General features: G+C 50.3%; 1 protein-coding gene across 3 annotated transcripts in view; it reads right to left on the minus strand.

Moving 5' to 3' along the window:
* Positions 1–14,139, minus strand: part of ST3GAL1 (ST3 beta-galactoside alpha-2,3-sialyltransferase 1) — a 45,666-nt gene extending 31,527 nt beyond the window's left edge. For 2 of the 3 annotated variants that reach the window (XM_031669779.1, XM_031669780.1), the window contains exon 1: positions 13,016–14,139. The gene's annotated coding sequence lies outside the window, so the exon portion shown is untranslated. The remainder of the gene's footprint in view (positions 1–13,015) is intronic. The other variant, XM_009213629.4, reaches the window with a different exon arrangement.
* Between the last annotated feature and the right edge of the window lie 12,083 nt (positions 14,140–26,222).

Genomic DNA, 26,222 nt, shown 5'->3' on the forward strand with positions numbered 1-26,222 from the left:
CGGTAGGTGTAAAGTCAGGATTACGGCTGATGCCGAATCCCAACTTCACACCTGCTAGTATGAAGTGGATGGTGCCAGGCTGAGGTCCGCCCCTGCCCTGGGCCTCCTTGGTGTCTGAGCTGTGGAAGAGGGACCAGCCTATCCCCATTCCATGGTGGCAGTGCGAGCACTGGGCGGGCTTTGCGTGTGACGCAGCTCAGGGCCTGGCAGGGGCAAGCGTGAGCCTTCCTTTCCCTTGTTCTGTTTTCTCCTTGCAGCTCAGCTCCACCCGCTGAGTCACCCCTGAAGCTGGCAGCTGTGCTCTCATGGCCGAGCCAGGCCTGGACCCACTCGATGCCGCTCTCCTCCCCCGGGTCAGGAAGGATCAGCAGTGAGGGAAGCCAGACCCATTTCCCTCCAGAGAACATCATCCAAGAGAAACAGGACCACAGTGAGGTGAGGCTTGAGAGGAGGCCCTGGCCACTGCAAGGTAAACAGGTGATGACAAGCTCCTGGTCAGTAGCAGGTTCAGGTGCTGGCGGGCGTTTACCTCTTTCTCCGATTAAATCAGTCTCGGCCGAGTATGATGAGGCTCAAGCCTGTAATCCCGCTTGCTGGGAGGCGAGGCCAGGCAGGATCCACCCAGATCAGAATCCAGGGAACCATCCCTGGCAGGCTCTGGTGAAACCCGTCCTCTAAAATAAAAACTAGCCCGAGGCCCAGTGCGGCAGGCGCCCTGTAGTCCCAGCCTCGGGAGGCTAGAGGCAGGAGATAAGCCCGGCGGGGAACCGGGAGGCGAACTTGCAGTGAGCTGAATCTGGCCACTGCCTCAGCCCGAGGTGACAGAGCCAGACTCCGATATAAAAAAAAAAAAAAATCAGTCTCAAATGAAGCCAGTCAGCAACTGTGCTGCCCTGAGGCTGCCTGCGCCTCCCAGGAGAGGAGGGAACACCCACCCCAAGCCCCTGGGGACAGCAGCCATGGAGCACAGCGTGACTGGGGCCACCTCAGGAGCCAAGGCCAGTCAGCTCTTCATCTGTAAAATGCGACAATGATCCCAGCCCCTGCTCACCTAGACTCGGCTAATTGAGCAAATTAATGAATATTGGTTAGTCCTGAGAGTCACTGTCTTTCTTTCTTTCTTTTTTCTTTTTTTTTTTTTTTTTTTTGAGATGGAGTCTCGTTCTGTCACCCAGACTGGAGTACAGTGGCGTGATCTCGGCTCACCATAACCTCTGCCTCCCGGGTTCAAGCGATTCTCCTGCCTCGCCCTCCCGCGTAGCTGGAACTACAGATGTGCACCACTGTGCCTGGCTCATTTTTGTATTTTCAGCAGAGACGTGGTTTCACTATGTTGGCCAGGCTGGTCTCGAACTCCTGACCTTGTGATCTGTCCACCTCTGCCTCCCAAAGTGCTGGGATTACAGGCGTGAGCCACCGTGCCGTACAATCATGTTACTAATAATCTTGAATATTTAACACACATTGGAAACAATACTATTGGGGTGTGTGTGTGTGTGTATATATATATATAGTGCTTAGAACAATTCTCGACCATCACAAAAGAATATTCAACATTAATATTAATATTAGGAAAATGTCACCTACCCGGGATCATCATTCCTCTGAGAAATTCAGAACTGCATGTGTGTGTGTGTGGATAGTGGCTGGCGGGGTTGAAAATGAAGAAGAAATAGCATGTGTGAGTTTCACACCTACTACATGCAGACACTTGACATACAGCATCTCACTTTGTCTTGGCAACATCTCTGACCTGGACACTGCCAAGCCCCTTTGTAGATTCTCTCTCTTGCTTTCATTCTTTCATTTGACAGTTACTCACTGGGCACCAGCTGTCTAGCAGTTACTGTTAAGTGCTGAACAAAACAATGGTTAGACAAAGTAGAATGGCCAGGTGCGGTGGCTCATGCCTGTAATCCCAGCACTTTGGGAGGCTGAGGAGTGTGGATCCCTTGAGGTGAGGAGTTTGAGACCAGCCTGGTCAATATGGTGAAACTCCATCTCTAAAACTAAAAAAAATTAGCTGGGTGTGGTGGCGGATGCCTGTAGTCCCAGCTACTCAGGAGGCTGAGGCAGAAGAATTGCTTGAACCTGGGAGGCAAAGGTTGCAGTGAGCCGAGATTGCGCCACTGCATTCTAGCCTGGGCAACAGAGCGAGACTTGGTTGAAAAAAAAAACAAGAGAGAGAAAAATAGAATGATTTTCATCCTTGCTCACTGAAAACAACATCACAGGGCAGGACAGAGGCTGAGATTATTAAGGAATCACACAAAAGACCAGCTGTGATGGTTAGATTTATCAGCAGGCATGTGGCTTGTACCTGTCATCCCAGCTATGTGGAGCCTGAGGCAGGAGGATCACTTGAGCCCGGGAATTCAAGGCTGCAATGAGCTATGATCATACTCCAGCCTGGGGGAGTGAGACTTATCTCTAAGCAAATAAATAAATGTAATGAGCCAGCTTGGCTAGGCCATGGTGTCCAGGAGTTTGGTCAGACACTCTAGGTGTTTCAGGGAAGGTAGCATGCAGATGTGGTTAAGCTCCACAATCAGTTAACTTTAAGTAAAGGAGATGAATGTAGGTGGGCCTCATCCAGTCAGTTGAAGGCCTGAAGGGCAAAAACTGAGGTTCCCTGGAAAAGAAGAAATTCTGCCTCAAGATTGTAACAGAGAAATCAAGTCCTGCCTGAGATTCCAGCCCTCTGGCTTGCCCACCAGGTTTTGAACCTGGCAGCCTCCACAGCTGCCTGAGCCAGTTCCGAAAGTTGAATCTCTTAACATGCATACACAAATATGGGATAGGCTCTGCTCTCCTGGAGAGCCCTGACTGGCAGCCTTCAGTGCCACAAAGCAGAGGGCATGGGAGGGACAGGCGGGTGTCTGGGGGAAGTGGTAGTGACTGAGGGTCCACAGGGTGGACAGGTGATTGGGCAGTGAGTGTGACAGCCTGCAAGGCAGGGGAAGCTACAGGTGTGAAGGGCTGTGGGGACAGTAGGTGAGTCCAAGGAACTGAAAGAAACAAAGTCAAGTGGATTTGTAAGACTGCAACAGCACTGGCAGGCAGGGGTGGGCCAGGCAAGATCTGGTGGCCCGATGAGGTCTGGACAACCTTCTGGGAGCCACATGAAGCCCTGGAGGAAGGCCAGAGGGAGAGAGGGGACTGGGGACAGGCAGTGACTGCCTTGGTGCCCTCCCTGTTGGACAACCAAGGGCTGGTGGTCTCTTGCTTCTGTCGAATGGCCCCATCCACACATCAGCTGTGTCCTGGGGGTTTCAGTAAGTCTCTGTCCTCTTGTCCCTTCAGCCCTAGGGTTGGAAACAGCCCCAGTCCCAGGGATTGCACCATATTTGCTGTTTCCCACACCACACTATGACTTTGTGAGTAACCTTTCAACTCAGCTCCCCTCCACTGCCCACTTTTAATGCACCATCTGTGTCCTGCCAGCACCATGACCAGTCCAGATGACCCCACAGACCTAACTCCAAGGGGCACAGCTGACAATGTTCTCTAAGCAATGAGTGCCCCAGGAGCTGTGCTCTACAGAAAGCCATGCCTCCAGCCCCACCCCAGAGACCCCTCTGAGGCGCTGGCCACCTCAGAGGATTTGCAAGAAGCGCATGAGTCAGCTGGATGCCCTGAGCTCTGGCCTCGCCTCCACCTTGGGTAGCTGCTCTCGCTAGAATCTGCCCAAACTCTGCTCCAGCTGCTGCTGGGGCACTCACCCATGGGGAGATTTCATCATCAGGCTCATGACACTGATAGGGTCTTTGGCAGGGATGGCACCAGGGGAACCATTGCACCACTCAGCCAAGCTCAACACATTCCAGGTCCGACCAGGGGGACACCCCAAGCACCCTGTTCCCTAGGCTCCCTGATGACAGCACCAGCACCTCCCACAGAAATGTAGTCAACACCAGTAGAGCCAGAGGGCAAGGTCCCCTTAGCCCACCCAAGGCTGCTCCAATCAGTGCCTGTGGCTTGACCACTGCCCACTCCCTGCCCACTCCCAGGCCCCTCTGGGAGTTTGATCTGCTGGGTCCTCTCCTGTTGTTCTCCGACTGCTGCCGGGCTTAAATATCAAAGAATCCTTATTGTTTGATAATTCTGCAGACAAAAGCCCATGGAATATCTCTAACTCAATCTAGCGGCCTCTGGTCCGCTCTCCTTCTCCCTATCTCCTGCCTCCCCACCTTATCTGTGCGTGCCTGACCCATCCGTAGCTAACACATTTCTTTTGTGCGGATGCCTGGCTAAAGTCCCCAGGGGCTCTTTGGGCAGGCATTTGTTCTTTGGGCAGAGAAGGAAGTTGGGCTTTGAGAGACTACGCAGTATTTTAGGGACTAGCTAGAGTACAGTTCCAGGTCCTATGAGGGAGGTGACGCCATAATCCCATTTTACAGAAGGGGATGCTGAGGCCCTTGGGCATCAGTAGCTTACTCCAAGTCATGTGGGTAGGAAGGGGTGAGGGCTGATTCCTGAGCCTGCTCTTCCATGCTTCACTTCTGTACCTCTCACCCAGCTATCCAAGCATGCCTGCGATGCTTCAAGAACACAGCTGGCGGCATGCGTATCTTCACTGCTAGATAGCGAAGCCACAGACTAGGCCGGCTCCAGGATCCAGCCCAGGGCAGTTCACACATAGAAATCTGCTCATGAGGGACCAGTGCCTCCCAGGACATGACGCCAAGGGCCGTAGCGATCCACAAGTGGCAGGTGAATGACAACCAAAGAGACAAGGAAGGCTGTGTAAGGCAGGTGGCCACGGAGGCAGGAGGCTTAGCACTGACAGAGGAGGGCAGAAGGGGAGGGTAAACCAGGCCTGTGCCCAAAAAAGCACATGGTGGTGATGATGGAGACATCGGTATGTTTCAGCAAACAGGATGCCCTTCAGAGTGGCTGCTGTGGGTGGAGTTGGATCATGGAAGTCCTGAGGAACACGGACTTGGGGACTGAAGGCAAGGGGGAGCCCGGCTGGCTTGTGAGCAACGACAGCAGTGATTGCAACTGGCACATGGTGGCTGAACTGGAGAGGGGTGCACGGGACACCCTGTGGGAGTTGAGAGAGTGGCCTAGTCTCCATGGCGGTGACTTGGGAAGCCTGTTTCCTTTGGAGCCTCTGTTTCCCTGCTCCTTTCTGCATCGACGCTTGCCCATTTCCCCCACAGTCCAGCAGTGCCAGCAGGTTGGGAGAACCCTTCGATGTGCTTCCAAATCTTCCTCTTTGCACCTTGGTGCCTCCTGCTTGTTCCTTTGCTGGGGAACTTGGGGGAAATAAAAAGATTCCCCTGAAGCACAAATAGTGGCTCAGAGTAGGCAGTGTGGAGAAGTGCCCCAGAGAAACACGATTAACCAGGATTAGGATCACATGAGAAGGAGGTGAATATGTTTTCATATTCACAGCCTCACAAAAAGAATTTAAATCCACAAATCTTCTTATGTGTGTGGATTGAGGAGTGCTAAATTTGGAGTCCCAGGACATCCAAATGACATTAGAAGCGTGTAATGTGGCTAGGAATTCAAGCGGTTGCACCATAGGGCACTCAGGCTCACACCTGTCCCAGAACAAAGGATTTCTCCCCATTTGGGTGGTGCAGGAGGCTGATAAAAAAGAGACAATTCAGAGCTCCTAATGCCCCTTGCACCTGCCCTCAGGCATCTGTCACTGGTTCTAAAACCCTCAGCATAAAGGAAAAGCTGGGGGTGTGGCCGCTCTGGAGCTGAGATTCACAGTCTGACACGTGACTTAAAGAGGCCCCCTCCTCCCTAGTCCCTGACTTCATGGAAATATTTTAACGCTACTGATTTTCAGGGGCATCCAGGAGGCGCCTGAGGGAGCCGAGGGGCAACCTCTAGCGGTGTTCACAACGGGGATTAAGATCACATTATAAACCCAGCTGCGGCGATGGCGAGGCGCGCAGCACCCTCCAGGGTTCTGGGATCTGTGGGAACGTCAGGCGACAGCAGGCATTTGGCATGAACCATCCCATCCCCAGACACTGAAGGCTGGAGGGGTGTCACCGTGTCCAGTTGGATCACAGGACTAACTGCCCTGGCCCAGGCCCAGCTGCACACCCATCCCTGGGCCCCAGAGGAGAGGAAGGGTAGCTCTCATCAGAAAGGGCCCAGCAGTCAGGAAAGGAGGGAGACCTTGCCCTCTTGACAAGGGACTGCCAAGCTGTCCACCGGGAGGACCGAGAGCTGTCCACGGGTGGCCGGAGCAGAGGGAGCATGGGCACCACGGGTCCAGGGCATGTTCAGAGCAGCTGAAGCGTGGCAGTCCTGGTGAGGCTCGGGATGGAAGATACGAGAGGACACTGGGCAGCTTGGGCCTGCAGAGGCCCAGCAAGCAGGTAGGAGAGCAGGGGCCCGTTCTGAACAGGAGGCATTCCCAGAGCCTGTCCCTGGGGGACAGGAGGCGTGGACTATGGAGAGAGTGAGATACTAGTATTGATGTCTCCGCAAGTGTGTCCTCAGCTCATGAGTCCTGGAGATGGCTGGGGAAGAAAGCACTGGGTCCTGTCCCTAAAGTGCACCAAGTCTGCACCAGGCACCAAGTCAGCACTTCTCTCAGGTTGCTTGTTTGACCTCAACAGCTTTACCAAGGGGGTGATATGTTCTCTTTCAAAGTGAAGAAATGGGGCTAGGCGTGGTGGCTCATGCCTGTAATCCCAGCACTTTGGGAGGCTGCGGCGGATGGATCACTTGAGGTCAGGAGTTTGAGACCAGGCTGGCCAACATGGTGAAACCCTGTCTCTACTAAAAATACAAAATTATCTGGGCGTGGTGGCACATGCCTATAATCCCAGATACTTGGGAGGCTGAGGCATGAGAATTGCTTGAACCCGGGAGGTGGAGGTTGCAGTGAGCCGAGATCGTAGCACTGCACTTCAGCCTGGGTGACAGAGTGCAACTCTGTCTCAAAAAAATAGAATAAGATAAAAGGTGATCCAAGCAGCCTGGCTCCAGAGGCCCAGCTCTTCATTCTAAGAATCTACCTTTCAGCCTCAGCTGGTCTCTCTGGATGGCGCCCATGCCCCACCTGGGGGAGCGTTCATGCGGCAGGGGGAGTTCACCTCCACTCAGCCCTACTCTGCCCACCCTCCCCACAAAGTGATCACGAGTCCTCTTCACCCTCTGTCCAATGAGGAGGCAAGTCTGACAGGAGAGGTAAAGGGAGCTATGCTGAATGACTGCTGGGAATGTCCAAACACCCTCATGGCCACAGGTGCAGGAGGTAGCTCTGTCCCAGTTCTGTCTGAGCTGGTCACCAGGTGGGCATCCAACGCTGGGAGTGTGCCTCCCATCCCACGCTGCAGTCCCTTCCGGGACCTCCCGGGGGTGGGAGGACTGGACGCCTTGTCCCCAGCTGCCCATTAGAAGGCCTCCCACATAGGGAACACAGCATTTTAAAAACGTCTTGTTCTGCTCAACTTTAAAACACGCAAGTGCCATTTTATTTCCTCCCACAATGCAGTGACAAGAGGCGGGCCTTGCCAAGGCAGGCTGTACTGCTTAGGTCTTTGGGAGAAACGAAGACTGGAAAGGCACAAGGTCTAGGGATGGGGATGGCAGAATGTGCCCAGCACTGGCTAGAGACTGCCATCTGAATTCCAGCTCTAAAGCTTGGCCAGCTGGCTGAGCATCCTGGGGTGGGTAGAGGGTGCACATGAGTTTGCACGTGGGGGACACTGCGTATAAGCCTCAGCTCCCTTCAGATGTACAGCATGGGGCGGGAGGAAGAAACGTGATCTAAAGAAAAACCACCCTGGCCGGGCGCGGTGGCTCACGCCTGTAATCCCAGCACTTTGGGAGGCCCAGGCAGGTGGACCACAAGGTCAGGAGTTTGAGACCAGCCTGGCCAATACGGTGAAACCCCATTTCTACTAGAAAAACAAAAAATTAGCTAGGCGCGGTGGCACACGCCTGTAGTCCCAGCTACTCGGGGGGCTGAGGCAGGAGAATCACTTGAACCTGGGAGGTGGAGGTTGCAGTGAGCTAAGATTACGCCACTGCACACCAGCCTGGGCGTCAGAGCAAGACTCTGTATCAGGAAAAAAAGAAAAAAGGAAAAAAAGAGGCCACCCTGGCTATTTTCTCTTGCCCCTCTGGGTTCTGACTCTTTTCACCTTCTTCTCTCTGCTCGTCCCCTAAATGACCAACACCATCCTTTATCCAGGAAGACACTGGCAGGCAAACTTTGCAAGCATGTCTGAGAGTGTGTGTGTTGTGCACCAGAGCTACATAGAAACATTAATAGCTTCTCAGTGAAGAAAGGGGATCATCAAAAACCTAGAAGGATAAATTATTAGGAAGAATTTGCTGTTTCTTATTAACTCAGAGAATAAGTCTTCAGATTCAATTTCTATTTACAAGGCCCCACAATATGCCTGGGAAGCAATGTTCTCCCTATTTTGCAGGTAAGACGTGGAGGCTGAGAGAGAATAAGAGCCTTCTGATACGCTGTGTCCTGGAATCTGTTCCAAGAATCTCTTTCCTATTTGTTGACTGAGGCTCAGCTTCTGAAAGTGTTGACTGAGCTATCATTCCCCTTCAAACTCAGAAGAGTTCATTCTGAGCTCAGGCTTTGTGCACAAAAAGCAGTCAGATCTTTCCCACTTTACAACACTCCTGACCCAGGAATCTCACGTCTTCTGCCAGGATCCGTGAAACACTAACAGGCTAACTTGTTAGTAGCAGCAGGATAAAAGCAAATCCCAGACCTTGCAGCCTCTCCCGGCCTCCTCCATGCCATTTTCTCCTCCTGCCCCCACCTACCTGAAGCCTCCAGTGGGTTCTCTCCACACCCACAATGCAATCCAAGGCTCTCATCAAGGCCTGCAAGATCCTACATGAACTGGTCCCTGCCTACTCTCTGATTCCATTTTCCATGCCTTTTCCTTGTTCACTCTGCAGAGTTGCATCATCTTCCACGCTATCCCTCAAGCAGGCCAAGCATAGGACCTACACACAGGCTATCTGTTCTGCCCAGAATGCTCTTCCCACAGGTAGTAAGGTCATTCCTTTACTCAATTCAGGATGCTGGGTCAAATGGCAAGTCCTTGCAGAAACTGTCCCTGAACCATGATATGTATCGGTCTCTGCATTTTTCCCTCTATTATTTTTTTTTATTTTTTTGAGATAGAGTCTCGCTCTGTCGCCCAGGCTGGAGTGCAGTGGCATGATCTTGGCTCACTGCAACCTCCACCTCCTGGGTTCAAGCGATTTTCCTCCTTCAGCCTCCCGAGTAGCTGGGACTACAGGCATGTGCCACCACGCCCAGCTAATTTTTTGTATTTTTAGTAGAGACAGGGTTTCACCATGTTAGCCAAGATGGTCTCCATCTCCTGACCTCGTGATCTGCCTGCCTCAGCCTCCCAAAGTGCTGGGATTACAGGCATGAGCCACACACATGACTGACATTGCATACTTACATATAGCTGAAAGGATTCCCCGAGCAACTAAGTTTCTTGAACTCAAGGGCTTTCTTAGTTCCCTACTGTATTCCCAGAGGAGTGACCCTACACTCTCTTTCACAATCACCTGGAAAGTAGGCATTATCCCCACTTTATAGAAGAGGAAACTGAGGCTGAGAAGTCCAGTGATTGCAATTTACCCAATTTAACACTTAGTTAAATTGTTAGAGGTAGGATTCAGATCCAGATATGTGCAATGCTAATGCATTGTTTGCAGACATTCCTCCATGAGTTTCTTGCATTCCTACACATCTTGCTGGGTAGACAAAGAATGCAAGGCTCTGACTGCTCTGTACCTGGCTTGCATTTGCAGCAACCAATCCTGAGACATGCGGTAATGTCTCCCTCTGGGACAAAAAGCTGGCTTGCTCGCTGTCTGTCACAAGATGGTGGATCCCCCAAGCTTGGTGTTCCTGTCCTATATCGTAACCCATTGCATGTGCAGGCATCTATATGGGCCCTCTGCATGCCCACTATGGCACTTAGGGGGTGAAGGGGAGCCGACACAAAAGCTCACGCCACTTTTGAACTGCGAATAATAAAGTCAAGAACTGAGTTTTACCGAATAGAGAAAGTGGTCATGTTGCGCCTGAACTGCTGTGGAGGGCACGCGCTGTGTCTTATTTAGCCTTAGTACTCTCGGTATGTGCCCCTGGCCCCAGGCCCCTCTTAAGCACTTGTTTAATTGACAGGCAGACACATGGATTACCCAATGGTGCTGAATGATAATGGGCTTGCTGGTCAACCACTGAGCTGCCTGCTCCTTGGAGGGAAGCTGCAGGGCTGGGCTCCGAGTCACACAGCACAGGCGTTTTTTGAGCCTTCCTTACAAGAACTCTTCAGGAGCTTACAGGCCAGAAACCAGACAGAATTGCTTTCTGAGTATTATTTTTCCAGCTGAGTAAGATGCAGTTAATGGAAGGCTTAATAAATACTTCTGAGCCCTGTGGAAACAGAGACATTCTGCTGCTTCTGGAAATGAGTTTCTGGTTCTGCAGCCACAGGTCTCAGGTCAAGGAGAGGTGAGAATGGGCGGAAGCTCTGGTCTAAATGTCCAAGACAGGATCACCAAGGTACTGCCCCCCTTTCTAGGACATCTCTTTGCTAAGAGCCAGAGGTCTACAGAATCAAAGGGGAGCTGACAGAAGCCCAGTTCCCATGCCTGGCTGCTACCTGCCTTAGAGGCAAAAAGGTTGGTTGTAGCGTTTCCAGACCACAGGAACATACAGATGACCACACCTTTCTGTTCCATTTTCAGAGTCTCCAGGAGGGGGCGAGACTTGCCCAAGGTTGTACACTGGCCGAGGTGGCACTCAGATGAGACTACAGCACATGAAGAGGCACCTGGCCCTGCTGTGGAGCCCAGGGGTCTGGTTCCTAGAGAGCCTGGAGCCTCAGAGCAACTTTCCTGGGACGGGGACCAGGGCCTCTGCCGGCCATAATGGGCTCAATCCTGAACGCTGGTGTGTGGATGCTCTGGGATTGTCCAGGCCACGGCACCCAACGGGGATGGGGCTATTTTTCCCAAATACCACCCCTCTTCCGAGTTCTTGGACCCAGGAGCCCTTCTTTTTTATCAACTGATAAATCTATGTGAGCAAAATCAAAACAGAAAACAAAGTCAGAGAGAACCTGGGGCCCCTAACTCCTCAGCATGTCTCTTCCAGCACACCCAGCCCCACGAACCGCTCCCCCAGGAACTCGGCTGGTGCTAACACCACCCTGTGATGAAGGAGGGACCTGAGTCCCCACACAGGGGCCTAAGCCTAATGGCTGTGCCCAGACAGAGGTCCGGAGGTCTGTCAGCCACTGCACCCCCACCCAGCCACTGTCTGCCTGCTGCACCTCCCTCCCTGAGCTCAGCACAAGGTCGGCAGTGTAGTTTCCAAAACTATTTCTTCTCTTATTTCTGTGGTTTTTGAATCTGGGTTCCTGCTCTGCCTGGAAAGACAGGCCTGACATAGTGGACTGCAGTGTGCTGAGAACTCACAGCTCTAGTTAAAGAAGGTATTTTGAGAATACATACAAAGCAAGAAGATGAAACCATTGCAAGCTTCATCAAAGACAGAAATTGTGCAAAGAGTTAGATTAAGGACTAAGACAAGTAGTTTCCTATTATACATCTTTCTTCTGCCCCATGCAATTTTGTTTGATTTTTCTTGCTACACAACCCCCATCCCACTGCCACACTCCTGCAGACACTTGGAGGTGACTAAGGAAGGGATACTAGAGGTGAGCAGCCACTGTGATGGTGGTGGGGGGTGGGGTAGCAAACACCCAGAGAATCAAACTCAAAGAGCGTGATGGTACACCAAGCATACTCTCTGCCTCAGGGCCTTTGCACCTGCTGTTCCCTCTACCAATACTGTTCCTACCCCAGAATTCATATGGCTTGCTCACCCACTGCATTCACGGTTCTGTCCAAATGCTTCTCCTTGGAGAAGCCTAGCCTGATCACCCTAAAATAGCATCACTGTCTGTGCCACTTGTTCTGTGGCATTCCCCTTCACAGCCTTCATGAGGAACTAGCACTTGACAGTGGACTGAATGTCTGTCTCTCTGTCTTCCCCCACCAGGAGGCAGGCAGTTCAACCGACTCCCTGACTGTTGTGTGCCTGCTGGGAGCAGCAGTAGGCCCTCAATGAGTATGTGTGGACTGCAGGGACAGCGAGCTGTGAAACAGCAAAGCACTCAGCACTCAGGGAGCAAAGATTCATTCTGATTTGTGCCTCCCAAGAGGTGAGGGTGTGGTTGGTTCTAGGCCTCAGTGTCCTCATCTGGAAAATGGGATGATTGTAACGGAACTTCCAATGAGCCCTGCCCATGAACAGCCAGTGCCACTGTCCGGCTAGGTCAGGTGCCCTCTGATCTGTGAACTTTGTGTTTGGAGGGTTTTTTTGTTTTGTTTTGTTTTTGTTTTTTCCCCTAGCTGAGCTCTGCTTGCCCCTGACTGAGCAGACCAACTATCCTCAAAGAAAGGAAGGTAGAACTCAGCCCACAGACTTCCTTTGGCTTTTGCAAAAACAACAAAACCAAAAATACTACAAACCACACCGTGTAACTATGCAACCATCCAGAGTGGTGCTGAGTGAGACTGAGTCCTGCCTGCCGGGCTCCTCTGTGGTTGAGGCAGAACGTGAGGCACACAGCACACGAAGAGGCACCTGGGCCCTGCTGTGGGGTTCCAGGGGTCTGGTTCCTAGAGATCCTGGGGCCTCGGAGCAACCCTCCTGGGAGAATGGACCCAGGACCCTGCTGGCCACAGTGGGCTCGATCCTGAACCCATGTGTGCTGAAGCTCCGGGTTTGTCCCAGCCACGGCACCCACTGGGAATGGGACTGTTTTTCTCAAACACCACCACCCTTCTGAATTCTTGGACCCAGGGGCCCTCTCCTTTCAACCCAGGAATCTGTGTGAGCACCATCAAAACAGAAAACAAAGTCGCAGGTCTCCCCATTTTAAGGCAAAGAAAGCAAGGCAATTTAGAGCACAGGTTCTGGAGTGAAAGAGAGCTGGGTTCGAATCCCAGCTCTGCCACTTACCGGCTGTGTGACCTCAATGGAGTCTCTTAACTTCTCTGAGCCTCAGTTTCTTCATCTGAAAAATAGAAGAAAATACTCAGGACACTGAGCATGGGGAGAGGGCGTGAGGATCGGTGAGACAGTTTCTGTCCCTGCTTGGCTCAGATATACACAGTAAATGCTAAGTGCTCACATGAAGCCTCTGAGCCCTATCAAGGCACTCAGTGTGGGGAAAGAAGATAGTCACTTAAGGAGCACTGGACGGGAGCCAGGGGACCTTCGTGCAGAAGCTTCCTGTCCCAAACTGCAAACAGAAAGCTCTGAGCTGCATGAGCTCTAAGACCACTTCCTGTTGTAAAAATACTAAATTTGGAGAGCCTGCCCCAAAGAGTTTTAACCAACGTGCACAACACCGAAATGGGGGAGGAATGAGTCAAAGAGGGCCAGGACAAGCGGATCTTGCTCAAACCCTGAAGGATAAGGACAGGTGGAGTAAACAGAAAGTGAGAGGATGGCACATCCTTTTTCTGGGACCTGCTGTGTGCCCGGCACTGGGTTAAGGCCTTTCACATCCATTATTTAGCCTCATGACAGTCCCTTGGGGTAGCTCCAGCCTCGCCATCACACACAGAGTGAAACCGAAGCTCGGAGGTCGAGCAGCTCGGTGGACTAAGGGGGGCAAGGGCAGAATGGGGACTGGAACCCAGGTCTGCAGGTCAAAGGCTGTTCTCACCCACCCCCAACCCCAGGGGAAGTGTGTGCACTCACAACAGGGCTGGGGGCAGCTCACAGATCTCACTGGGCCGGGGCGGGAGGTAGTTCTGAGCCTGGCATATTCTTCTAACTGGCAGGAAACAGACAGCTAGGCATTTTGTGAAGGAACAGAGAGACGTGAACCTAAGACTCAAGATCAGAGAAGTGGTGTTGCCATTGCTGTAATTTTTTCCCTAAATCCTGAATGAGAAGTGGGTGCTCAGTAGGGGGCAATAACAAATGATAATCATGCCCTACCCACGGCTGGCAGTAGCTTTGGTCACAGCTGCTTTTGCGCCTGTCACCTGTAATGCACTTTTCCACCAGGGACAGGGATAAAAAGAACTTCCTGAGCTGTTAAGACTGCCTGGGCCTCAATCTCACCCTCTCCCCACAGTGTACCCATGCCCCATCAATAATGGATGAGTCGGAAGCCTTCAGACATTAAATATCCCACACCGAGAGGCCACCGGGGGCCCTGAAGAGGGAGGTGAGTGCCCAGGGAGGGGCTGCCTTGCCTCTGACTCTCTAGAGAAACAACACGAAAGGGACATTTTTAGTTTAATTAAAAGTAAGTACTTTTCAGAACAAGCAACACCTGCTCTTTGTGTCCTTTTCCCCAACAGTGCAGGGAAGGTTGTAGGGAGGAGACACAGCTTGACATAATTGATGTCACCTGGGTCTGAGGGCAGTGATGAGGGTCGGGGGCTATGGAGCAAGACAGCCTGGGTCCAATTCCCAGCCCTGTCATTCACTGGTGGTACATCCTGCCCAGAGTCACTTAACCTCACTGTGCCTCAGTTTCCTCATCTGTAAAGAAAAAGAATAATAGCGCCCACCTCCTAGGGTTGCCAAGAAGATTAAGAGGGTCAATGAATATGAAGTGCTTAAAGCATTCCTGGCCTGTCAGCAATGCTCCCTAAGGGCTGAGCTATGATCATCTTCATCATCATCATCACCTTCTACTCTGGGCCAGATGCTGCACATCTCACAGAAGGTATCTTTGTTCCTGTTTCCCTGATGAGGAAGTTGAGACTGAGAGGTCAAATGCACTGCATCAGTCATCATACAAATAACGAATTAGCAACGAGCTGGGAGGACGCCAAAACTTTCACCTGGTGCTCTCCTTTCCAACGCTGCCGGGCTGAGCCACACCAGGCAAGGGGACTTGGACAGGCTTGGCTGTCCCCACGGCCTTTAATCTGTCCCTCCTCAGCTAACAGAGCTCTCTACTAAACAAACAGCCTCAGACATCGTTCTTTCTAAGCAAGGCCAGATGTGGGAAAGGTAACAGGCGAGGATGATAGAAAAATCCACGCAGGCTTTCTCAGTGTTGCCACGGAATCCCAAGAGGTTGCCCCAAGCCTGGGTGGTTCTGTGTCTGTGGGTAGCTACTCAAGAGCAGGAAAACACTCACTCAGTGAAGGATGAGGACGGGTGGGGTAAACAGAAAGTGAGAGGGATGGCACACATCTTTTTTCTGGGACCTGCTGTGTGCCTGGCATAGGTTAAGGCCTTTCCCACATCCATTGGCCCCAGCCCCATGGCAGTCCTTGGGAGGTAGCTCCAGCCTCGCCATCACCCACAGAAGGAAACCGAAGCTCGGAGGTCGAGCAGCTCGGTGGACTAAGGGGAGCAAGGGCAGAATGGGGACTGGAACCCAGGTCTGCAGGTCAAAGGCTGTTCTCACCCACCCCCATCCCCAAGGAAGTGTGTGCACTTAGGCATAACCCAGAAACTGCCCCAGACACAGGCAGCGAGAGTAACTTCTCCTATGCCTGTCCAGCCTGGCCCTATCTGGCAGGGTCATTAGGTGCTGTCTTAAGGTGGGGAGCAGTAGCTGTGGGAGGGGGTTTGGAGAATTACTGTCCATTTGGAATCTATAAGAACATTTCTGTAAAAGAAACAATCTCTCTGGCTGAGTGCAGTGGCTCAGCCTGTAATCCCAGCACTTTGGAAGGTCAAGGTGGGCGGATCACTTGAGGTCAGGAGTTCAAAGACCAGCTTGGCCAACATGGTGAAACCCTGTCTCAACTAAAAATACAAAAATGAGCTAGGTGTGGTGGCAGGCACCTGTAATCCCAGCTACTTGGGAGGCTGAGGCAGGAGAATCGCTTGAACCTGGGAAGCAGAGGTTGCAGGGAGGCGAAGGTTGCAGAGAGCCAAGATTGCGCCACTGTGCTCCAACCTGGGTCATAAGAGCGAAACTCCATCTCAAGAAAACAACAACAACAACAAAAACCCAATCTCTAGCACTTTGGCTCTGAGCACTACCCAATACTTAGGAATAGCCACAAAAGGCATGGGGAAATGAAATCTGCTGAGATTTCGTGGACAAAACAAGCTTTGTCTTAATGAGATGCATCCTGGCTGGCAGAAGACGGTGGCTTGACCAAAGTCACCAAGCAGGTCAGCAACACAGCAGCGAGTGCAGCCCAGGGCACCTCAAACCCTGCGTGCCTTCTGTCAACTGCCTCAGGATTCACTGGGGGACACAAGCATCCATTTCCTGGTCACCTCATTTATGCCAGGAATTGGGAGAGGTTGCAAAGGACAAAGAAAGCAAATGAGGCATTATCATTGCAGGGAATGCCCAATCATGATACTGTGGGGCCTGCTACCACCAGGGCACTAAGAGCAGCCTAGTTCTTATTCAGTGCTTGCCTGTAGGCCAGACACTATCCTAACCCATTTAAATCATCACAACAGCCCTGCAGAACTGGCCCTTGCTATGGACTGAACTGTCCCCCACACCCCCACCAAATTCATATGTTGATGCCTTAACCCTCAAGATGACTGTATTTGGAGATAAGACCTTTAGGAAGATAATAAGGTTAAATGAGATCATAATGGTGGGGCCACAATCTGCTAGAACTGATGTTCCTATTAAAAAAAAAAAAAAGAGGTGCCAGACAGCACTCTCACCATATGCACAGAAGAAAGTCATGTGAGGACAAATTAGAAGGCAGCCATTTGCAAGCCAGAAAGAGAGCCCTCATCAGAAACCAACCCTGAAGACACCTTGATCTTGGGCTTCCTGATCTGTGAGAAAATAAATTTCTGTCGTTTAAGCCACCAAGTTTGTGATATTTTGTTATGGTAGCTCTAGCAAATTAATGCAGGACTATAATTATCATCCCCATTTTGCGGATGAGAAAGCTGAGGCACAGTGTGGTCAAGCACTTTGCTGAAGGCCATATGACCACAACTATTAAGTGACAGAGATAGGAGTCAGACCCAGGCATCTGTCTGCAGAGCCCAGTGCGGCCCAGCCAACTGTATTATGCAACTATTTATTCCCCTTCTAGCACCCTCCACCTCTCACTGTGGGAGGACAGACAATATCCCTCCCTGCTCCACTGATATTGGGCTTGGCCACGTCACTTGCTTTGGTCGACAGAGTATGTGCGGTTCTAACATGTGCCATCTCTGAGCAGAAAGCTGAAATTTGACTACGTAGTTCTTTCAGTTCTGGTTAGAGGACAGCATGTCCTGGTTAGCGACTACCTTCACCCTTGACCTTAAACTGAGAAAATTCACAGAGCTTTGCTGAGCCACAGCTGACCTGCAGGTTACCCACAGCATTTTCACTTGTAATGAACAAGAAATAAACATTTGTTGCAAGTCACTGAGCTTGGAAGATTTTGTTATGCAGCAAAGCTGACAAACACAGAGTTCCTTTTGCAAGCATTCTATCTCCCCCCAACAAACGTTTGATTTGTAAGAACTGAGTAGATGGTGGGGAGATCCGACTCCCACTCAGGCTCTGCCATTTTGCAGCTCAGTGGCCATGGATAAGCCATTTCATCTCTGAACTTCAGTTTTCTCATCTGCAAAACAGGGATAATGAGCATACCCACATCCTGGGGCTGCTGTAAGGATTCAGTGAGAGGTGGTAAGAGTTCTCAGCACAGTGCCTGTAATGATTAGGATCCACTGTCTGCTCCCTCTCTGCCCCATCCCTGACACCCCTCCTTGAAGACCCTCCCTCCCTCCTTTCCTTCCTCCCTCCGTCCAGCCCCCCACTCCCTGGTTGCCTGGAGAACCTCCACCCTAGCTGGGCCAATTGTTCTTCGATCAATTGTTTTTCTTTATCTGTGTCTTTAACCTGCACGGACTCTTCTGCCTGGGTTTTACAAATGGAAAGTACATCGCAGCTCCACCCTAGGCCTTATCCTTAACAAGGACTTTCTGATTTCCTGAATCTCTCCAGATGTAGTGAAAGCAGGTAGATGTCAAGTGTATGGGAACTACATGGCATTTCCTAAAAATAACTGAATGAGAGTGCAGAGAAAAACATGCCCACCTTTCAAGGCAGCGATGGCGGCACTGTGAATTACGTTTATGATGAGGTAATGTATCAGGGCTGAAGATAGAGGAGTTTGGATTAGAATCAAATGCTGCTATTTCAGCACAGCCTTACAGTCGGTGCTCCCTCAGCCAGGCAGTGTGCAACGTCTACACTGTACATGGAGAGGAGGGAAGGCTGGTCCTGCTCAGGGAGGTGGCAGGAAGTAGGCTGGGAGGAGCAGAACGTCACTGAGTTCCTGTGAAGTGAAGGCTGGGCTCTCCTGGCCCGGAGAGCCACTGAAGCCCAGAATGGAAGGCAGGGTGGGAGGGCAACTGGAGAGTCTGACTCCTCTCCCCCTCCTCCAGTCCTGCATCACAGATGAGAAACTAAGACCTGGAAAAGGGGAGTGTCTTCCCCAAGGTCATGTAGCCAGCCAGCCTCAGAACTTGGACTAGAACCCAGTCTCCTGAGACCTGCTCAGGCATCATTCCATCGCCTCCTGCTCAGTTAGAAGGAAATGAGATTCCTCCCTCTTGCTGGCTCGGAAGGCAAATGTCAAGTTTCTCTACTCTTGTGGGTGGATTTACCAAAACTCAATCCAATCCAATCAGCTTTTCTTTGAGTCATTTCAAAACATCTCCCCTTTCTGGGAAAGAATCAAGCCCATTCACCCACTCCCTGGGGCCTGGAATTGAAAGTGGGTAGTGAAGTGGGAAGTCAATCCCAGGCATAAAATAATAGCTGCTTGTTTCTGGTTTAGTTTTTTGAGTTCTTATTTGTTGGTTTGTTTTTCCCCCAACTCCTGAGATAGGCCATGTTGGGGAAGAGTGGCCATGGGAAGGTACAGACTCTGCCCTCAAGAGCTGTCAGTGAAGAGTATGAGATAGGACCTTCTATGATCGAGAAGAGACAGGGGAGTTCAGCACAGGTTGGGCTACGCAAGGAAGGCTTCGGGGAGGAGGTCAGACTGGCAACTCTTCTGGAAAATCGGAAGAAGATGACAAGGCAGAAGAGAAAAGGAATTCCAGTTTTGGAGGGTAAAGTTTTGAAAAGGAGTGAGGAGGACACACATTCCAGGTTTCTGTTTTTTGGGGGAACAAGGGGGAAGTAGAAAGAGTTGGTATTGGGTAGGAGAATCCACGATCTCAAAGTTCAGGAAGCTGGGTGGGAGTGAGCCTCAATTTCTTCACCTGCTAAACAGAAAAGACAGGCTAACTCTGCAGACATCTGGGGGTGGTCAATGATGTAATACATGTGAAACATCCCAGAACAGTCACTGCAGACAATTGGGAGTTGCAGTATCCAATGCAGCATCATGGCTGACAGACAATTCTTTATGGGTCTCTTGCACTTCCGTGTGTCTTGCAAGCAGAAGCACAGGGAGGTTTCTTTTCTGAACTACCTTTTTAAGGAGGCACAGAGCATAGAACATAGAGACAGTGTCTCCTTCCAGAGCAGGGCTCAGATGTGCTCACCCTCCAGGATCATGAAGATAATGCCTCCCTCCAAGAGAAAAGTTGAGTAGGTTCACTTGCAGACCATTATTGTAAAAGATTGAGGTTCCTCATCTATGAAGCAAGCCCATGAGACTTGGGGTACAAGTAGAAATGATGCAAACGTGAAACTTAGGCTGCCTGCTGTGCTGGAGTAAAGTCTTTTGACTCTAATCCAGGAAGCTGCTATCTTTTGTCAGCATCTGCCAGCAAGCTAATCTGTTGGCTTGCAAATAGGGTGACATCTCAGATCTGTCACAGTTCTTTATGTCTACTAGCCTCATGTGGCTATTTCTTTTTTTTTCTTTTCTTTTTTTTTTCTTTCTTTCTTTTTCTTTTTTTTTTTTTGAGATGGAGTTTCACTCTTGTCGCCCAGGATGGAGTGCAGTGGTGCAATCTTGGCTCACTGCAATCTCCAACTCCTGGGTTCAAGCGATTCTCCTGCCTCAGTCTCCTGAGTAGCTGGGATTACAGGCGCATGCCACCATGCCCGGCTAAGTTTTGTATTTTTAGTGCAGACAGGGTTTCGCCATGTTGGCCAGGCTAGCCTCGAACTCCTGACCTCGCAGCTCGCCCACCTCGGCCTCTCAAAGTGCTGGAATTACAGGTGTGAGCCACCGCGCTCACCCGCTATTTCTAATTAAACTTATATTTTAAATTTAAAGTACAAGTCCTCAGTTGCACTCATTAATTAACTAATTAATGCCACTAATTAAATTAATTGAATTAATTAAAATTGAATATAATTTAAAGAACAGTTCCTCAGTTGCACCAGCTAAATTTTAAGTGCTTAACAGCCTCATGTGGCTAGCAGCTACTGACCTGGGCAGTACCAACATACAGCATTTCCATCACTGGGAAAGTTCTATTGGAGAGTGCTGACCGAGAAGTAGAGAGCACAGGGTCTGGGCCAGACTGACTTGCATTAATCCTTGTTCTATTCCTCACTGGCTTTGAGACTTTGAATAGGTTATTGTACCTCACTGAGTTCCAATTTTTCATCTGTAAGATGAGAACAACAGGACTGACCTGATGGGGTCCTCGTGAGGCTCACACAAGACAACACATACAAAGTGATCTGCCCATCTTGGGCATGTGGCATGGCTCCCTAAATAAGAACAAATATTTTTAGGTATTGAGCAAATAAATGGCAGACCTCCTTTGTATTACAGTGGGAGATGGTGATGGGCAACCTTGAAAGATAGGATTGGTTGGAAGAAACTTGGCAAACTGCGGCTGGGCACGGTGGCTCATGTCTGTAATCCCAACACTTTGGGAGGCTGAGGTGGGCAGATCACCTGAGGTCAGGAGTTTGAGACCAGCCTGTCCAACATGGTGAAACCCCCGTCTCTACTTAAAATACAAAAATTAGCTGGGCGTGGTGGTATGCATCTGTAATCCCAGCTACTCAGGAGGCTGAGGCAGGAGAATTGCTCGAACCTGGGAGGCGAAGGTTGCAGTGAGCCAAGATTGTGCCATTGCACTCCAGCTTGGGGGACAAGAGTGAGACTTTGTCTCAAAAAAAAAAAAAAAAAAAAAAGAAACCTGGGCCGGGTACAGTGGCTCACGCCTTAATCCCAACACTTTGGGAGTCCGAGGTGGGTGGGTCACAAGATCAGAGGATGGAGACCATCCTGGCTAACATGGTGAAACCCTGTCTCTACTAAAAAAAAAATTACAATAAATAAATAAATAAATAGAAATAAAGAAACTTGGCAAACTGCAGAGGGATCTCAAAACCCAGGCCTACACGTTGGGCCTTGACCCAGAGATACTTGGGAGTCTCAGAAGATTATAGGCAGCGGGAAGGAAAGACGGGAATCCAAGAATTCCACATAAGAAACGTGTTCTAGACTCTGGAGTCCAGGTAATTTGGTGTTTGAATCAGATGCCAGGTGACAGTAGGGAAGACCAATGAGTGAGCTTCCATGCTGTTGGGGAAAGACGCACATTCTCAAATCCACTACTCATCAGTAGGGGAAACCATAGGATGGGGCTCCTTGACTTCCCTCTTCGCTCCCTGAATTCCTGCAGTGCTTGCTGGGGCTGCCTGGAGAAAGAGAAAGAACAGGAAGGCACAGTCTCCTGATGCGTCCTCTCCCCGACCCACGCCCATGGAGATGCTGGGGAAGAGCACAGGCTTTGGCCCAGGAGGTTGGCTTTGAGTCCTGGCACTGCCATTCCTAGCTGTGCGGTGCCGGGAAGGGATTTCACCTCGGCCAGCCACGGCTTCCACCTTGCAGGCACGGGCATTACGAGGCCCATGTCTCGGGGTTGCTGGGAAAGTTAGACGAGATAATATAGGCCAAGTTTCTTGAAGAGTTCCTGGCACATGGTAGGGACATGAAGAAAAGAAGACTTATTGTGCGTTTCTTCTCCAGGCCGGCCCAGAGGACGAGCAGGAAACCTGAGCGGCGTGGAGGGCAGGGGATGGTAATCAAGAACCGCTGGACTTTCCTTAGGTAGCAAATTACGCCCAGTGACCCTCGGAGCCACTTCACCTGGAAAGGCAGGTTTCAGGTTTTCATTTCCTTAGCTGGGGTCAGGCTACCTGGAAGGTGCTGGGTCCCTGCAGGGTAGATGCTGCTGGCACTCTGCCCAGGGGCCTCTTCTGGCTGGGCCACCACCCCGCAGCTGCTGTGACTATTGGTTGCTGACAGCTTGCAGCTGTCCCTTGATCCAGAGAACTGCCTCTGGCCACACAGGAGCTGCCTCCCCTGGGAGGTGCCCACCCTCTCACCCCCCACACCCTAGGCAGCCCACAGACAATGACGGAGGGACACGGGGTTACACAAGGTTGGCCTCCTTTGCCTTTTCCTTCGGTGTCCCCTGCTGATGGTAAGTACTAGAGTTGAAAAAAAATGCACCTTTCCCCAACAGCATGGAAGCATGCTCATTTCTCTTCCCTACTGCCACCTAGAGTCTGAGTCAAACACCAAACTACCTGGACTCCAGAGTCCAGAACACGTTTTCTTATGTGGAATTCTCGGATTTCTGTCTTTCCTTCCTGCTGCCTATAATCTTCTGAGGCTCCCAAATGTCCCTGGGTCCAGGCCAAACTTTTAGGTTTGTGGGACAGTCTCATGGTGCAGTTTGTGCTCTGGGATTGGCCATAGGATCTAGCTGGGAGTATATCCCTGCTCAGCAGCTCCCCTGCATAGCCCTGTGTCCCCCATCCTTTCCCTAGAACACTTCCTCTGCAATCTACGTGCACGGAGTCCCAGACTCAGGCTCCGCAGGGAGGAAACTGAGAGCCCTGTTTGAGGCTGATCTCCGCAGTGACTGTGAGGAAGAGACAACCTCAGAAGCAGGGCACTCACTTAAATTCAGAGACCTTCTTCAAGAGCCGGGAGGATCCTCAATAACCACTGGGTCCAGACTCTTGGCTTTTGTGAGGAACCAGAGCTATTGGTCATTTAGTAGAGACTTGTTAGGTCCCTAGAATGTTCCAGGCTCTCTTTGGGATACTGAAGATACAATGAGGAGTGATATATATAGTCCCTCTCTCTGAAAGCTTGTGTATCATACAAAACAGTGCAGATAATGGTAAATGCTTTTGCACAAAACCCCATGGGACTTGGAGGCAAGCAGAAACGACACAAGTATGAAACTCAAGCCGGCTGCCCGCTGTGCTGTGAGTAATGAAGTCCCTCGTCTCTGATCCAGGAAGCTCCTGTCTTCTGCCAGCATCTGTCAGCAGGCTAATTTGTCAGCTTGCAAACAGGGAGACATCTCAGGCTTGTCACAGTTCTTTACAGTTACTAGCCTCATGTGGCTATTTCCAATTAAAATTAAATTTTAAGTTTAAAATGCAGTTCCTCAGATGCACTCATTAATTAACTAATTAGTGTTCCTAACTAAATTAGCTAATCAATTAAAATAATTCGCTAATTAACTAAAATTGAATGAAATTTAAAGCACAGTTCTTCAGTGGCACCAGCCAAATTTCAAGTGCCTAGTAGTCTCATGCAGTGAGAGGCCACTGAACTGGACAGTACAGATATTGAACATTTCCGTCACTGGGAAAGTTCTATCAGAGAATACTGGTTGTACAGTTGAGGCACAGGGTCTAGGGCCAGACAGAAGTGGGCTCTACCCTTGCGTTTCACTTGCTTTGAGACTCTGAGTGAGCTATGGAGCCTCTCTAAGGTTCGTCGGTAAAATGAGAACAGGACTGACTTCACAAGGCTCCTGTGAGGATCACAGGACACCACTGCAAATGACAGGGCATGGGGCACCGGGGGACCGTGAGACTGAGCTCCTGAGTGAGCCGCTTGCAAACACCAGGTGAGGAGAGTGGAGCTCAGGTGGAGGGACATGCCAGTGGGAGATCACAGGGTGGAAAGGAGCTGGTGGTATTCAGCCAGTGTGGGGAGTAAAAGGGATAATTTTACAGGATGAGGTCAGTGAGGGAAGCAGAGCAGATCATGTCCCTCTGGAGGGCAGTGACTGTAACCCAGCAAATTAGTGAAGGAGGGTCAGGCGCCGTGGCTCACGCCTGTAATCCCAGTCCTTTGGGAGGACAAGGCGGGTGAATCAACTGAGGTCTGGAGTTCGAGACCAGCCTGGCCAACATGGTGAAACTCCATCTCTACTAAAAATAAACAAAATTAGCTGGGCCTGGTGGCACATGCCTGTAATCCCAGCTACTCGGGTGGCTGAGGCAGGAGAATCACTTGAACCCAGAAGGCAGAGGTTGCAGTGAGCCAATATCACGCCATTGCACTCCAGCCTGGGCAGCAAGAGTGAAACTCCATCTCAAAAAAAAAAAAAAAAAAAAAAGCAATGGAGAATGGCTCTTCACACTTCTCCTCTCTGGAAACTTCCCCTGGTTTCCTGCTGTCCCTGAGAAACTGCATCACACACCTGTATTCAGTGGACTTCCCAGGTTAGGTCTTTCAAAAAAGAGATTTCAACACCTGAAGATGAATCCTCGGGAATAAGCCAATTAGTGACCTTTTGAACACCAGCTCCACTTCCCAAAGTGCTTCTCTGGGCACAATGTGCGGGCAACTATCAGATACGAGGCCAATAAATACGCCATCTCCCTTCACCTCACACCTGCGGAACACAGGCTACAGGAGGCTCAGAGAATACCTGCTGAACATCGTTAGAGAGGAACTGCGGCAGAGAGAGCTTTCAGAGATAGTCTGCACCTATCTGAAGAGAGCAGGTCCACTACGTACACGCCGGGCAATTCTAAACCAGTGCTGAAGCATTTGGACCCTCAGACTTCTCCTCTGTAAAATGGGAATGCAAGTAAAAATGAGAGTGGATTGAAAATTTCAGTTTAAAATACAGTTCTTCAGTTGCACTAATTAACTAATTAATGCCACTAATTAATTAATTAGTGCCACTAATTAAATTAGCTAATTAATTAAAATAATTAGCTAATTAATTAAAATGGAATAAAATTTAAAGCACCATTCCTCAGTTGCACCAGCCTAATTTCAAGTGGACTCACAAACTCCATGCACTCTGAGCAGTGTCTGGTCTTCTCATCATTACTGACAGTCTCACATGCCTGGACCCAGGGGTCCTCCTGTACCCCGTGGTGGCCACCACAAGCTGAGAACAGCAGAGACTCAAAGCAAACTCCATCATGGGGGAAGGACAGGGAATTAAGCAGGCGACTGCGACGGCCAATCTTTGGCTCTTTTTTCCTAAGTCCTCACACTGTATGATTCACACAAATAACCAGTGACCTTTTCAAATAGGATTTAAATGATAAACAGAAGTGCTCATAGCGATAGCAGATAGAGGGCAAAGAAATGAAAACGTCGCCATTTTCCTTCTTTAAATCTCCAGCATTATTATCTAGCGCCTGAATTAAATCCTTGCGATACACTTGCACATTTTGGCAGTAAATATTCATCTCAGGGGTTTTAAAAGATCAACAAACACATTTTGAAAATTCTTATCAAGCCAAAGCTTGCTAGGGACAGAAAAGCAAGGTTATCTGGGCTTGGGGGCTTTAATTAACACTGCTTATGGGGAGGTAGATAGGCATTAAATCTGCAGTTCTTACAAAAGTAGCAAAAGTTAGTGTAATGGAATTGTTCCAGCACATCTAATAACAGAAAGGTGGTTGTATTTATTGAACACCTACTATGTGACTGGCACTTGGCCTACAATAGCTAACATTTCCCAACTACGTAGATGTGCACTGTTTCAGACACCTGATGTGGATTAAGCCATTCGATCTTCCAAACAATCTATTATTAGGTGCCTTATCATCCCCCCATATTTACACAAGCACAAAGAAGTGAAGTCGCTTGTTCCAGGCTACACAGCTAGTAGGCAGCAAAGTCAGTCACCCAAACCTAGGTCACCAGGCTCTGGAGTGATGCCAACGTGTCACGCCAATACATACTAGCTAAGTTGTCTCACTGCACCTTCACTAGAGACGTTTCCAGTCAGGGTTCTCTAGAGGGACAGGACTAATAGGATAGATGTATATATAAAGGGGAGTTTATTAAGGAGAAGGCCAGGCACGGTGGCTCACACCTGTAATCCCAGCACTTTGGGAGGCCAAGGTGGGTGGATCATGAGGCCAAGAGATTGAGACCATTCTGGCCAACATGGTGAAACCCCATCTCTACTAAAAATACAAAACATTAGCCGAGTGTGGTGGCAGGTGCCTGTAATCCCAGCTACTTGGGAGGTTGAGGCAGGAGGATCGCTTGAACCT

This window comes from Papio anubis, chromosome 8 (assembly GCF_008728515.1).
Source record: "Papio anubis isolate 15944 chromosome 8, Panubis1.0, whole genome shotgun sequence".
Lineage (NCBI taxonomy): Eukaryota > Metazoa > Chordata > Mammalia > Primates > Cercopithecidae > Papio > Papio anubis.